Source organism: Oryctolagus cuniculus, chromosome 1 (assembly GCF_051225735.1).
Source record: "Oryctolagus cuniculus isolate XC-2025 breed Fujian yellow rabbit chromosome 1, ASM5122573v1, whole genome shotgun sequence".
NCBI classification, from domain to species: domain Eukaryota; kingdom Metazoa; phylum Chordata; class Mammalia; order Lagomorpha; family Leporidae; genus Oryctolagus; species Oryctolagus cuniculus.
In genome coordinates, this window is record NC_142867.1 from 60747926 (window position 1) to 60762699 (window position 14774).

Here is a 14774-nt window from a genome sequence, read left to right on the forward strand (position 1 = left end):
ACAGGGCCACAAGCAAAGTGGAAGTTCTCTTCCCCCCTTCAGAGAAAAGTACATCATCCTTTGATAGCCCCTTCTTTCCACTGGGGTCTCATTCACAGAGATCCTTCATGTAGAATATTTTTTTGCCACAGAGTCTTGGCTTTCCTTGCCTGAATTGTTCTCATGGGCTCTTCAGCCACATCTGAATGCCTTAAGGGCTGATTCTGAGGTCAGATGTTACTTAAAGTGATTTTCATTCTATTAGTCTGCTGTGTGGACTGCTTCCCATGTTGGACATTCCCTCCTTTTTAATTTTGTCTACTATTTTTACCACATACTTGATGTTATTTATATGGTCTCTTTAACACTTAATCATATCTATATGTTCACTTTAACACTTTTTTTTTTAATTGGATCTTAACTGCTAGGCCAAATGTCTGTCCCATGTTTTATTTTTTTTAACTTTTAACTTTTAACTTCCATTCACTTTAACACTTAATATGATCACTTTAACCATTAAGATGGCATTTTACAGCTTTATAGTTACAAACTTCCTCTTCCCTCTCTTATTCCCCCTCTTATTTTTTTATTTAGATCTATTTTTAATTGACTTTATATACATATAATTAACTGTATGTTAAGTAAAGAGTTCAACATTTGGTATGAAGAAAAGAAAAATAAATAAAAAAATAAAAATAAAAAACTGTTCCTTGTCAGTCAAGTTGAAGGCTGTTCAAGTCATTGTTTCTCAAAGTGTCAATTTCACTTCTACCGCATTCATTTTAGGTGCACTATTAGTTTTCACAGATCTGGGAGAACATATATTATTTGTCCCTTTGGGACTGGCTTATTTCACTAAGTATGAAGTTTTCCAGATTGATCCATTTTGTTGCAAATGACAGGATTTTATTTTTTTTTACTGCTGTATAGTATTCCATAGTGTATATATCCCATAATTTCTTTATCCAGTCTTCAGTTGATGGGCATTTAGGTTGATTCCATGTCTTAGCTATTGTGAATTAAGCTGCAATAAATATGGAGGTGCAGATAGTTCTTTTGTTTACTGATTTCATTTCCCTTGGGTAAATTCCCAGGAGTGGGATGGCTGGATCATATGGTAGGCCTAGATTCAGATTTTTGAGGCATCTGCATACTGTCTTCCATGGTTGCTTTATCAGTTTACATTTCCACCAACAGTGGGTTAGGGTATCATCAGGAATCTTTCTTTATGTTTGCAATGATAATGTGGGAAGTGAAAGCATAACATTATATATTCTAAGTCAAGACATTACTGATCTAATGTTCAATTCTTAGTGGAATTTATTGCTTATGGACTCTTACTTTCTTTAGTTTTTATATAGTCTTCAAAATCAGGCATGTTTGGGGCCAATCTCATGATCTTCCCTTCCTTCTGTGTTCATCCTTTTTGGCATCCCAGGACTGAAACAAAATCACATCAGGGTTTCTGTCCCCTTCTGCTTTATATACATCACTGTAGTCTTAGGAAATAGAGAACTGATCCTTATTGTTTTCAGTGACCCTCCTTGGACACATGTATGTCTTTTATCTGTGTTGGCTGGCACATACATCTTGTGGTCTACCTCTTGTGCCCATGACGTTGACTATCTTCTGGTTCTATGCTGGGGAGATAGCCTTTGGAGTTTGCATTACTCAGATGTTTTTCATCCATGTTGCCTTTGTGACTCAATCAGGAATCCTGCTGGCCATGGCATTTGACCGCTATGTGGCCATTTGTACTCCCTTGGGATACACAGTCATCTTAACTCCAATGGCAAATGGAAAAATTACCCTGGCTATCTGGGGATGGAGCATTTAGACCATTTTTCCTATCATATTTCTGCTGAAGAGGCTGCCATACCATCAGACCCATATAATCCCCCACTCATACTGTGAGCACATTGGGGTGGTCTGATTTTCAGCATCAATGGCATCAGTTTTAGTAGATGTTGCACTTATTGGTGTTTCTTACACTTTGATCCTCCAAGCTATGTTTAGATTTCCTTCCCAGGAAGTCTGACATAAGGCTCTAAATACCTGTGGTTCTCACACTGGAGTTATTTTCTTTGTCATCCTGTGATTTTTTGCTTTCTTGACCCACTGCTTTGGCAAGAATATCCTCCACTGTGTCCACATTTTTCTACCAAATCTCTACTTAACCACATCTCTGGAGCAGACACCAGAAAATCAGGGACAGTATGACTCACACGTTATCTGTCATGTGGAAGTCTTGGACAGTTCCTGGTCCCTTCCATGTTTAACATCAGGAACAAAGAGAGCTTTCTAAGTTCCCAAGCTTAGCAATTATAGTGAGTTGTAGTGGAAAGGACATGGGCTTTGGAATAAAGTATATCTGATTTCAAATCCTGCCTCCCTTACCTTCTACTTTTGATGATGATGAGATTCCCATCTTTTGAAAATTTAATACCTATTTATGAAGTAAAACCACTCATACTTATGCTCTAAGGTTTTTGGGTGAGGGTTAAATTAAGTATGTAAACTACTTGGCACATTGTCCAGCATTGCATGGAATCTCAGTGTTAGCTATAATTCTAACTTGAAGTTTGTTGCCTGAGAAACATGACTTAGGCTTGATGTACATGAGATTTCCAGTATTCCCAGAGGCTCCTCTGCCTTTTCTTGCTTACCTTCCAAGACTGTATCATGACTAACATTATTGTTATTATTACTACAAGTTCAAATCAAATTAAGTAGCAAATATAGAAGAGTGCTTAGTTAAAAACACAAAACCATTGAAAGGTTAAGATTGGTATTGATTACATTTTATATGTAAGGAACTTTAATAAATTTTATTTATTTATTTTTAAATTTTAAATTTATTATAAAGAGAGCAGATTTTATGCATTCCTTAGTTGTAATCTCAGGAAGACAACCACACTTCCCTCACTCCCCTGCTCCCTGCCACTCCTCCTCATTCCCTTCCCTCTCTTCATCAGTTTTTGCAGAGCCATACTTTTAACACTGGTCTCAATCTTTTTTTTTTATTTTTTAAATGGAATTCTGAAACTTCAAATTTGCAAGCATTGAAGAAAAACATATTTTTGGCAGAAAGATGGATCATTGTCTACAAGCAGATGGAAAGTTATGAAATGATGTTGGGGTGTGTGTGACTTGTGTATCCTTATGCATCTTGGTTTCACTTTGTTGTAGTTGTCTTCTGTTAAATTTTATGGGAGGCCATTATTTTGGATTTAACCTCTTGCAGTTAGGCCTCAGAAGACCAGAACAGACCAGACTGGAGTCGCTTGTGCTAAGTATCACATATAATCAAACTGAACTTTGTAACAGGCCACTTTAAAGGAAAAAAAACCCAGGAGATTCCAGTTAACCTGACTCATTGTAATAAGGAAATCCCCTCTGGTTTAATCATTTAAGGAAATTAACTTTGAAACAACTAATCTGTTGTTTTTGTTCTGTTTCTTCCTTTTCCAACCCTTTTCTACCTATAAAATATAGTGAACCACTTATGCCCAGCTTGTAAGAATAGAGAATGAGATGTTTCCAAGTTCTAGAATCAAATATCAACGTTAGTTAGATTTTTAAGCTAAATTTATTGTAATTTGTCTTTTGGCACTGCATTCAACTTGTGTTTCTAGTGGATGAAACTGCACATAGGTGAACGGGAAGTTCAGGTAGGCTCAGATTGTTTCCCAGTATATCAATGGTGTTGCAATATATTTTTGTATTTAAATAGTACAGGGACCAGCATTGTGGTGTAACAGATTAAGCTGCCTCCTGCAACGCTGGCATCCATATGGGTGCCAGTTTGAGTCCTGGCTGCTCAACTTCTGATCCAGCTCCCTGCTAATGTGTCATGGAAAGCAATGGAAGATGGCCCAGGTGCTTGGGCCCCTGCACCCATGTGGGAGACCTGGATGAAGCTCCTGTTTCCTGGCTCTGGCCTGGCCCAGCCCAGCTGTTGCAGCCATTTAAGGAGTGAACCAGCAAATGAAAGTGCTCACTCTCTCTCTCTCTCCCTCTCTCCCTCTCCCCCCATAACTTTGCCTTCCAAAAAAATAAATCTTTAAAAATAAATATGTGCCGGCACTGTGGCTCAATAGGCTAATCCTCTGCCTGCGGTTCTGGCACCCCGGGTTCTAGTCCCGGTCGGGGCGCCGGATTCTGTCCCAGTTGCTCCTCCACCAGTCCAGCTCTCTGCTGTGGCCTGGGAGTGCAGTCCTTGGGCCCTGCACCCACATGGGAGACCAGTAGGAGGCACCTGGCTCTGGGCTTTGGAGCAGTGTGGCACGCCGGCCGCAGTGCACCGGCTGTGGCAGCCATTGGGGGGTGAACCAACGGAAAAGGAAGACCTTTCTCTCTGTGTCTCTCTCTCTCACTGTCCACTCTGTCAAAAGAAAAGAAAAAAGAAAAAAAAAGAAAATAAATAAATATGAAATAAATAGTGCAGCAGACATAATTGTATTCTCTTTTCTGTATCAATAATCTTTTCCTGTCTCCTGTATCATATCCCTCAATGTATGAAGATTCCAAGAACTACCAACTTCAAAAATATCTCTTTCTGGTGCTGGTGCTGGTGCTGTGGCGCAGTGGGTTGACGTCCTGGCTTGAAGTGCCAACATCCCATATGGGCGCTGGTTCAAGACCTGGCTGCTCCAATCCAGCTCTCTGCTATGGCCTGGGAAAGCAGTAGAAGATGGCCCAAGTCCTTGGGCCCCTGCACCCACGTGGGAGACCTAGAAGAAGCTCCTGGCTCCTGGCTTTGGATTAGCACAGCTCCGGCCGTTGCGGCCAATTGGGGAGTGAACCAGAGGATGGAAGACCTCTCTCTCTCTCTCTGCCTGTCCTCTCTGTGTAACTCTGATTTTCAGAAAATATTACATGAAAAAAAAAACAAACCCTAAAGTGTATTGTTTGTTTTCAACAAAGTTAGTTCATTCAACAACCTTTCAGACCCTCCTTTCCATAACCTTTTCCTATCATCAAGGCTAAGAAGGTAACATAATCAACTTCTGAGTCTTCCTCACAACTAGAAATGAGCACCAGACTCATTGCTGTTCAGTAAGCCATGAGTGAAAATCTGTTGAAGCTTCCTTTTCCATTTATTCCTTCACATCTGAAATAGGGAATTGAGAGTGGAAGTAGCCATAGTTTAGGATGGCAAAGCATAAAATAGAGTCTGATTCCCACCAGGGCAAAATAGAGGAACTTGAACAATTTTGAACTGCTGATTTCCTTTTCTTCCTCCCTCCTTACCCCTGTGTGTGTGTGTGTGTGTGTGCGTGATAAGAGCTTGTGATAAGATATGTAAGCTCTAATTTGGTTAAGCTAATATAATGTCATTTCTCCAAATACACAGCTAAATGCAATTCTGATAGCTTGTTTACTAATGTTAGGGAGGTATAATTTTCGTTTCTTGATGTTTTCTGCCATGAGCAATTAAATCCATTGTGAAAATCTCCCTATCTTTATTCCTTATCTGTTGTAAGAGGAGTATCTTAATTTGGTGAGTGTAACAGGGGAGGGTGACAGGGCAGGCAGAGCTTAGGGTCCTTCCCTTTTCTTGTTTCTGGAACGTGTGTCGTTATGACTTTCAGCCATACTCTAGTTGTGAAGATCTTATGCCTTCAGAGGCACCTGTGGTTTTGAAGGTTTAGTTTGCTCAAGAAATTGTTAACGTTTAGCTCACTGACAAAACATAGCAAGAAAGATTTAAAAACCGTAATGTTGGTGGCCAGCGCCACAGCTTACTTGACTAATCCTCTGCCTGTGGCACCGGCACCCCAGGTTCTAGTCCCGGTTGGGGTGCCGGATTCTGTCCTGGTTGCTCCTCTTCCATTTCAGCTCTCTGCTGTGGCCCGGGAAGGCAGTGGAGGATTGGCCCAAGTGCTTGGGCCTTGCACCCGCATGGGAGACCAGGGGGAAGCACCTGGCTCCTGGCTTCAGATCGGTGCAGTGCACTGGCTACAGCGGCCATTTGGGGGGTGAACCAACGGCAAAGGAAGACCTTTCTCTCTGTCTCTCTCTCTCACTGTCTAACTCTGCCTGTAAAAAAAAAAAAAAAAAAAAAAAAACCAAAAAAAAAAAAACCATGATGTTGGCATGCAAAATACATATGATTTACGTTTTTATTTTATCCGAGGCAGAGTTTTCATGTCTATCTGAGACTTATTTGGGATCTTCAGAGTTGTAAACTTGACTTAAAAAAAGTTTGAAGAGAAAGCAAAAAAAAAAAAAGAGTGCTACCATTCATTGGTTTACTCCCCAGATACCCACAACAGCTGGGGCTGGGATTAGGACAATGCCAGGAATCTGTAGCCAGAAATGTAGTCCAGGTCTCCCCCCTTCTTGGGAAGAAATCCAATTACTTGAGCCATCACTGCTGCTCTTAGGGTTTGCATTACCAAGAAGCTGGAAGCAGAAGCCAGATTCAGAAATTGATTGCATGTGTTCCAATATGTGATGCTGGTATCCTAACTGCTAGGCTAAAATGCACACTCCAGAGAGTTGGCTTTTATATGTCAGGGATGAATGAGTGGTTTTAATCCTTGGGGACTATAGGATTTTGATCCTGAAGAGATATTGAAACTATTGTGTAGCTGTTTTCTTTAGAGTCAGGGTAGCATCTGATACTTAGAAAATGGCAGTCAGGCCAAAGTAAAGGCAAGTCCCAATCCAAGTTTTGTTAGATTTTAGCAAAGTGAATGCCATTTATACTTCAGAAAATATCCATGTCAATGGGTTCAATAATAAGGTGTGTTGGCCGGCACCGTGGCTCACTAGGCTAATCCTCCGCCAGGTTCTAGTCCCGGTTGGGGCGCCAGATTCTGTCCCTGTTGCTCCTCTTTCAGTCCATCTCTCTGCTGTGGCCCGGGAGTGCAGTGGAGGATGGCCCAGGTCCTTGGGCCCTGCACCCACATGGGAGACCTGGGGGAAGCACCTGGCTTCTGGCTTCGGATCCGCGCAGCCACTTGGAGGAGTGAACCAACGGAAAAAGGAAGACCTTTCTCTCTGTCTCTCTCTCTCTCACTGTCTAACTCTGCCTGTCATAATAATAATAATAATAATAATAACAACAAGGTGTGTCCTATTAAAGGAATAGGGATCCATGGCTTCAGGGAAAGTATGTGGAATACTGCTGAAGAGTTCACGGTGGCCTTGGAATAGAAAAGAACTTTTAGGAGGCTAGAGCCATATTGGGTGTATGGCTACGCAAGCTTGAACATGAATTGTGCATGTGTGGCTTTGCCTTGGCACAATAGAGTACTAAGATTAAATATTAGGGAAAAATCTTTCAAATTCAGGCCTCCTAGACTTTCAGGATAGAATGATATTTGTTTTAATTTATTTTAAAAAGCCTATAAACCAAGTAAAATGCTTGCAAGTTTCTGGCTTTAAATTATTAGTAGTACTAAGTACAGGTGATCTACCTCATCCAGCTGAGATGTTCAGTAACCTCTGAATGTAGAGAATAACAGAAGAGTGTTTCTCCAATCCTAAATAAATATATATGTAAGTTAAATAATCTACAAATATCACAATTATAGTAAGATTGCAAGAGATTAGAGGTTGCAAAGATATGCAATGAAGTAAAATCCAAATGCAGGCCAGGTTTAATAAAGGAAACTCAAGAACTCCATAGAGTTGTACAGTAGAGAACCAGAAAAATTTCTTCATGGATCTAGCAGGGGAAGAGGAAAATATAACATTGAGGAACAAGCCAAGTGCACTTCAAGAACATACATAGCAGAAAGAAATGCTCCTCAACATCTGGAACATTTAAAAGTGGAGCCAAGTATTTTGAGAATCAGAAGGCAGATCCTCATTTGGTTAGATTGTCTCACAGCCTCTTGCGATATTTACTTAATACTGTGTGAAAAAAAAAATTTGGTGCATTGCTCTCAACACATCCCTAAAATACATGAAACAGTTGAGCAGAATGTCAAGTAGGTGGATGAAAGAATGCTTTTTTCAACAAATAGTGCTGGAGCAATTGGATATGTACCTGCAAAAGACTGATGTTGGAACTCCTTCTCCACATATATACAAAATAACTTTAAAACGTGTCATAGACCAGAAAGAGCAGAATTATAAAATATTATCATATATATTATATATAATCTTAATTATAAAATTATATAAGTTATATACTGTATAATAATTATAATTTACATAATATTTATATAATATATAATAAATATAATTTATGATATATATATTTTATATAATTTTTAATTATAAAATTATAAAATATTTAGAAGAGTGATAAGTACTTCTGAACTTGAGTTTATAATACTAATAATAAAAATACTAATAATAAAAATAACAGATATTATACCAATAGCATAAGTAATGAAAGAAAGAAATAGATAAAGGCACTTTGGCAAAATTTGAAACATTTGCATTTTTTTTTGACAGGCAGAGTGGACAGTGAGAGAGAGAGAGACAGAGAGAAAGGTCTTCCTTTTTGCTGTTGGTTCACCCTCCAATGGCCGCCACAGCCGATGCGCTGCGACCGGCACATCGCGCTGATCCGAATCCAGGAGCCAGGTACTTCTCCTGGTCTCCCATGGGGTGCAGGGCCCAAGTACTTGGGCCATCCTCCACTGCACTCCTGGGCCGTAGCAGAGAGCTGGCCTGGGAGAGGGGCAACCAGGACAGAATCCGACGCCCTGACCGGGACTAGAACTCGGCACACCAGTGCCGCAAGGTGGAGGATTAGCCTAGTGAGCCACGGCGCCAGCCGAAAAACATTTGCACTTTAGAGGATAGCACCAAGAAAGTTAGAAGACAAGATTGAGCATATTCAGTGTCGCTCCCCCACTTGCGGAGCAATGACACTGGACCCTGCACTGTTCTCTTTGCCCGGCCCTTCCCGGGTTTGCTGCCGTTCCCCCACTCACGGAGGAACGACGCCTTCCTGGGTTTGCTGCCGGCACCCCCCTCGGCCTCTGCAGAGGGGCGGCACCCCCGCAGCTTTCCCCGATTCCACTGAGGAGCGCACACCGCCGGCTGGCTCTCTCAGGGATTCCTCAGGGGTTCCTCAGATGTTTCTGGTGCATATCGTCTCTCTCCTCCTTTATAGTCCTCTTCCACCAATCCATGCTCTGCTGCCCACACGCCGAGCAGGCTGCTCTCCTCCAATCAGGAGCAGGATCAGCTCCTGCAGCTTATTAGTGGAATTGGTGAGGCAGCTGTGTAGAAGTTGTTTACTCTCTCAGCATGATGGGAGGTCAGATGCATAGAATTAGTCCTAGCAGTTCCAGTAATTTAGTCTAGTCTCGGTTGCTCCCCACATTCAGGATTGTATAAACATAGTTAAAAATGAAAAAAAAAAGAGGAAAGAAATTCCTGTGTGTATTATGTAAATATAGTTTTGTCAAACTTTCTTTTATCTTTGTCATATCAATAAAGATAATATACTCCTATAGTTTTAGTGATCTGTGATTATTTTAAAATTTACTGCATTTGAGTGAAATGGACATCTTTTCATTTGATTATTATGTATAGCTCTTGCCTATATTCCTGCTGAACTAGAGTCTTTACTTTTTTCTTGTTAATCTTTTTATTGAGAGGAACAGTAAGCCTTTGACTATAATGTAAATTAAAAAACATGTTTTCACAAAAATTAGAAAAAAAGAAGAGGGGCAAGCAGCATGGCAGGTTAAGACACCTCTTGCAGCACCGGTATTCCTATGGGCCCTGATTTGAGTCTTGACTGCTCTATTTCTGATCCAACTCCCTGCTAATGTACCTGGGAAAGCAACAGAAGATGGCCCAAGTGCTTGGGCCCCTGCATTCACATGGGAGACCCAGAAGAAGCTCCTAGCTCCTGGCTTTGGCCATTTGTGGCAATTTGGGGAGCGAACCAGCAGAGGGAAAATCTTTCTCTCTCTGTCTCTCCTCTCTCTTTGTAACTCTGCCTTTCAACTAAATAAATAAATCTTTAAAAAAAGAGTGAGTTTTTCTGACCCTCTCTTTAAAAAAAAGAAAAGAAGAAAAAAAAGAAAAGGAAGGAAGAAACGGGGAGGGACAAATGTCTCATTATATTCTTAGAATTATATCTATGAGCTACATTGAATCTGTTCTCTTTGTTTTAATATCACATTGACATAAGAATTGATGAGAATTGTGTTGTAGTAATTATCATGCATTTACTGTGATCCTGAGAATCTAATGTGTTAATAAATTCCTTTAAAAAAGTAAAAAGACAACCCACGGAAGGAGAGAAAATAAATCATGTATTTTGGTAAATACTTGTATCTAGACTATTCAAAAAATTCTTATAGTTCAATAAAGAAGACAAATAATCTAAAACCCAATTTAAAAATGATAAAGGGGGGCCGGCGCCGTGGCTCACTTGGTTAATCCTCCGCCTGCGGTGCCGGCATCCCATATGGGTACTGGGTTCTAGTCCCGGTTGCTCCTCTTCCAGTCCAGCTCTCTGCTATGGCCCGGGGAGGCAGTGGAGGATGGCCCAAGTGCTTGGGCACCTGCACCTGTGTGGGAGATCAGGATGAAGTACCTGGCTCTTGGCTCCAGATAGGTGTAGCTCCGGCTGTAGTGGCCATTTGGGGGGGTAAACCAACAGAAGGAAGATCTTTCTCACTGTCTCTTTCCCTCACTATCTAACTCTATCTGTAAAATAAAAATAAAAAAAAGATAAAGGATCTGAACAGACATTTCTCCAAAGATTTACAGTCAATACGTACATGAAAATATGCTTAACAAAAAAAAAAAAAAAAAAAAAAAAGAAAATATGCTTAACATAACTGGCTGCCAGGGAAATGCAAATCAGAAACAGTGAAATACCATTCCCTACCTCCTAGGATGACTATAATAAAAGAGACAGATAGTTGTAGCTAATGGCAAGTAAAAAGTGAGCTTTTAGGCCGGTGCCGTGGCTCAATAGGCTAATCCTCCACCTTGTGGCGCCGGCACACTGGGTTCTAGTCCCGGTTGGGGCGCCGGATTCTGTCCTGGTTGCCCCTCTTCCAGGCCAGCTCTCTGCTATGGCCAGGGAGTGCAGTGGAGGATGGCCCAGGTGCTTGGGCCCTGCACCCCATGGGAGACCAGGAAAAGCACCTGGCTCCTGGCTCCTGCCATCGGATCAGCGCGGTGCGCCGGCTGCAGCGGCGGCCATTGGAGGGTGAACCAACGGCAAAGGAAGACCTTTCTCTCTCTGTCTCTCTCTCACTGTCCACTCTGCCTGTCCAAAAAAAAAAAAAAAAAAAAAAAAGAAAGAAAAAAAGTGAGCTTTCATTTTAGAATAGTTTTAGATGCATAGAAATGTTGTGAAGATAGTGCACATTTTCTACATATCCTACTTTCAGTTCCCCCTATTGTTATCAACTTACTATGATACATTTTTCACCTTTAATGAACTAGTTTTGATACATTATTCTTAACTAAAGTCCTACATTATTCAGGTGTTCTTAATTTTTACTTAATGTCCTTTTTCTGTTCCCAGATCCCATTTGGGTTACCTCATTGCACTTGGATGCTTTGTCTCCATAAACTCCTCTTTCTCTTCATTACCTTGGCAGTTTTGAAAGCTGCGTGTCAGGTTTTGTGGAATGCTTTTTGTCTGGGAATTGCCTGGTGGTGTTCACTTGATTGGATTAGGTTATGAGTTTTCGTTTGTTTTAACTACTTATTTTTTTGAGAAAGAGCACAGAGGTACAAAGTACAGTGCCTTTTTCATCACAATCTATCATAGATACCAATTATGAACATGACTTCTTAACTATCAATGTGAACTTGATTAATTGCTAAAGTAGTGTTTGCCAGGTTTCCTCATTAAAGTTAGACTTTTTCTCATTTCCATACTGTCCTCATTGGAAAGGGGTCACAATGCATTTAAGAACTGAGAATTTATGCTCCACCTTCTTGAGGGTGGTATATCTACATAAATTATTTAGAATTCTGCTGTATGGAAGTTAGTTTGTTCTCCCTCATTTAGTTACTTATCAGATAATCCATAGGAGTGATCACTTATTGACATTTATCTTGAACTTTGGATTATAATTCAAAAGTAGGACTTTTGACATGCAGAGTTTAGAGGTCCTCATTCCTTTCCTTAGAATAAAAAACTAATGAATGAAAGGAAAGTCAACAAATTTTTGAGGACCCCTTATAAAATTGATGTTGAAAGGTAAAGTGTGATCATCAAATCTGGAGACAACTAAACACAGAAAGTCCCTACTAAAGTCAGGCTCTCACATCAGAAACTGCTGGAGACATAAATCAGTAGGAGGACTTCAAAGAAAATTTGGACAAATCATTGGAGTATGCATATGGACCAGAATCAGAGTGAGAAATACCTTCCTAAGGCAGCCCAATGTTTTATCCTCAAAAACTCCACAGATTCTTACAGTGGAGACTCAGAAATATTCCCTTATGGATTTGGCAGGGGAAGGACAAAAGATAACATTGTGGAACAAGCCCAGAGCATTGTCCATAGTGGAGACCTACACTCCAGGGAGAAAATACTTTCCTAGAGCCATATGCTATCTATGTGAAGGGTGGTTTTCTGACTCTAGGATGTTGGTTGGCTCGGTGATGGAGCCAAGAAAAATGATTTATTTCCAGCTTGTTCATCTTTTTCTTCTTTTAGGAATGGAAGTGACAATGTCTAACTGTCTTTAATGTTGGCATTCCAAAGGCATTTTTTGATAATTTTCTTTCATGATTATGTCTTAACCACATAGGTTTTTTTTTTTTTTTGGTGTTTACTAATTTGTTAGTTTTTAATCTTTATATTCATTTAAGAATATTCTTACTTTTACTTGTTCTTAGAAGTTTTGTCTGAATTATCCTGTTAGGCAGTAGTATAAATGAAAATCTAATCTCTTAGATGGCCAAATTAGAAGTTTAAGATTTTTTTTGAGTGGGGTACAGGAACTCACTGTTTTCTCTCTGAAATACCAAAGTATCTGAAGAACTTTAGTCCAGACACATATGGGAAGAGAAAGAAGCAATTTTATCTATCCGCTAGGGTGCTACTGTTTTTTGGCTTTCAGTGCTTCTGTTCTTGACATGTGGAATTAGTGTTAAACACAGGTAATAAAAGCACATGGGCCGGCCGGTGCCGCGGCTCACTAGGCTAATCCTCTGCCTTGCGGCGCCGGCACACTGGGTTCTAGTACCGGTCGGGGCGCCGGATTCTGTCCCGGTTGCTCCTCTTTCAGGCCAGCTCTCTGCTATGGCCAGGGAGTGCAGTGGAGGATGGCCCAAGTGCTTGGGCCCTGCACCCCATGGGAGACCAGGAGAAGCACCTGGCTCCTGCCATCAGATCAGCGCGGTATGCTGGCCGCAGCGCGCCAGCCGCGGCGGCCATTGGAGGGTGAACCAATGGCAAAGGAAGACCTTTCTCTCTGTCTCTCTCTCACTTCCACTCTGCCTGTCCAAAAAAAAAAAAAAAAAAAAAAAAAAAAAGCACATGGGCCAATACTGCCTTGTCCATAGATTTAATAATACCACACTATTTAACTGACTATCAAAGGGAAGATAACTACTTGAGTTTTAATATATTAAGGTTCTCACACTGGGCTTCTAAATTTACTGGCACATTATCTGCATGTTATCTGGGAGCCAATTCTCTGCCACTGATAATCCATACCCTGCATTAAAATAATTAAGAAACAGAGTGACTAATTTTCTCTTTGCTCTGTCTCTAAATATGTATCATTTGTCTTGCAGGGAAAATTTTCTCTTTAGAGACTTTATATTGCTGATGAACTACAAGGCTTCATTGGGATTTTCTTAATTCAGTAGAGATGTTCAAGTAGTGTTGGATGTTGAAAGAAAAGTGACCAGAATATTACTTTTAGGATGCTAACATAAATTATTGATAAAAGTTTATGATTGACACATGATTCTTGTCAAATTCTTGATTTATATTTATATAATTCATGAAGTCCTCCAGAGTGATTCTTTCTAGAGGACTTAAAACCTACTGTGTTTACTGTTAGGAAATTCACTATCAGGTTGTTTTTAAGGATTATTTATTTATTTGAAAGACAGTTACAGAAAGAGAGGGAAATACAGAGAAAGATCTTTCATCTTTTGGCTCAGTCCCCAAATTGCTGCAATGACTGGTATTGCACTGGGCCAAAGCCTAGAGCCAGGGACTTCTTCCAGGTCTCTCATGTAGGTGCAGCTGCCCAAGCACTTGGGCCATTTTCATCAGCTTTTCCAGGCACATTAGCAGGGAGCTGGAAGTGGAGCAGCTGGGACTCAAACTGGTGTCCATAAAGGATGCTGATATCACGGACAGTGACTTAACCCATTAATGTCATGATGTCAGCCCCACTATCTGTTTTTAAATGGTGCTTTCTTTTATTAAAAAAGAAGTGATATATAATCTCATCTTGATTGTCATCTTAGTTTTTATTTTCATATATTTGTTGAGAGTTTGAATAGAGAAAAAGTTTTAAGAGCGTGGACTCTGGAGCCTGCTGCTTGGGTACAACTCTCACTCTGTAACTCAAATCTTACTCTGCAACTTCCTTTCTATTTGCCCTTGGATGAGTTTCCCAACCTAGTTGTCTCATTTGCAAATGTATAGATAACAATTTTACTTGCTTCATGGCATTGTTGGGAATGCTATATATAGGAATTAAAAGAGTTAGTATTTGAAATGCTTAGAGCATTGCCTTCCACATACTATATGTTATATAAAATGATGAATTAATTTGAACTGATGTTCCTGGCAATTGGGATAAATGGAATTCTATATATTGGGCTCCAAAGTCTGTGCAAACACTGTATATAATATTCTGTCACTTAAAGTTGAG

At 40.3% G+C, this 14774-nt stretch overlaps 1 pseudogene; it reads left to right on the plus strand.

Annotated features, from left to right (window-relative positions):
* Positions 1-1220: 1220 nt before the first annotated feature.
* LOC138849712 (olfactory receptor 52B2-like) lies at positions 1221-2093 on the plus strand (annotated as a pseudogene).
* Positions 2094-14774: the final 12681 nt, after the last annotated feature.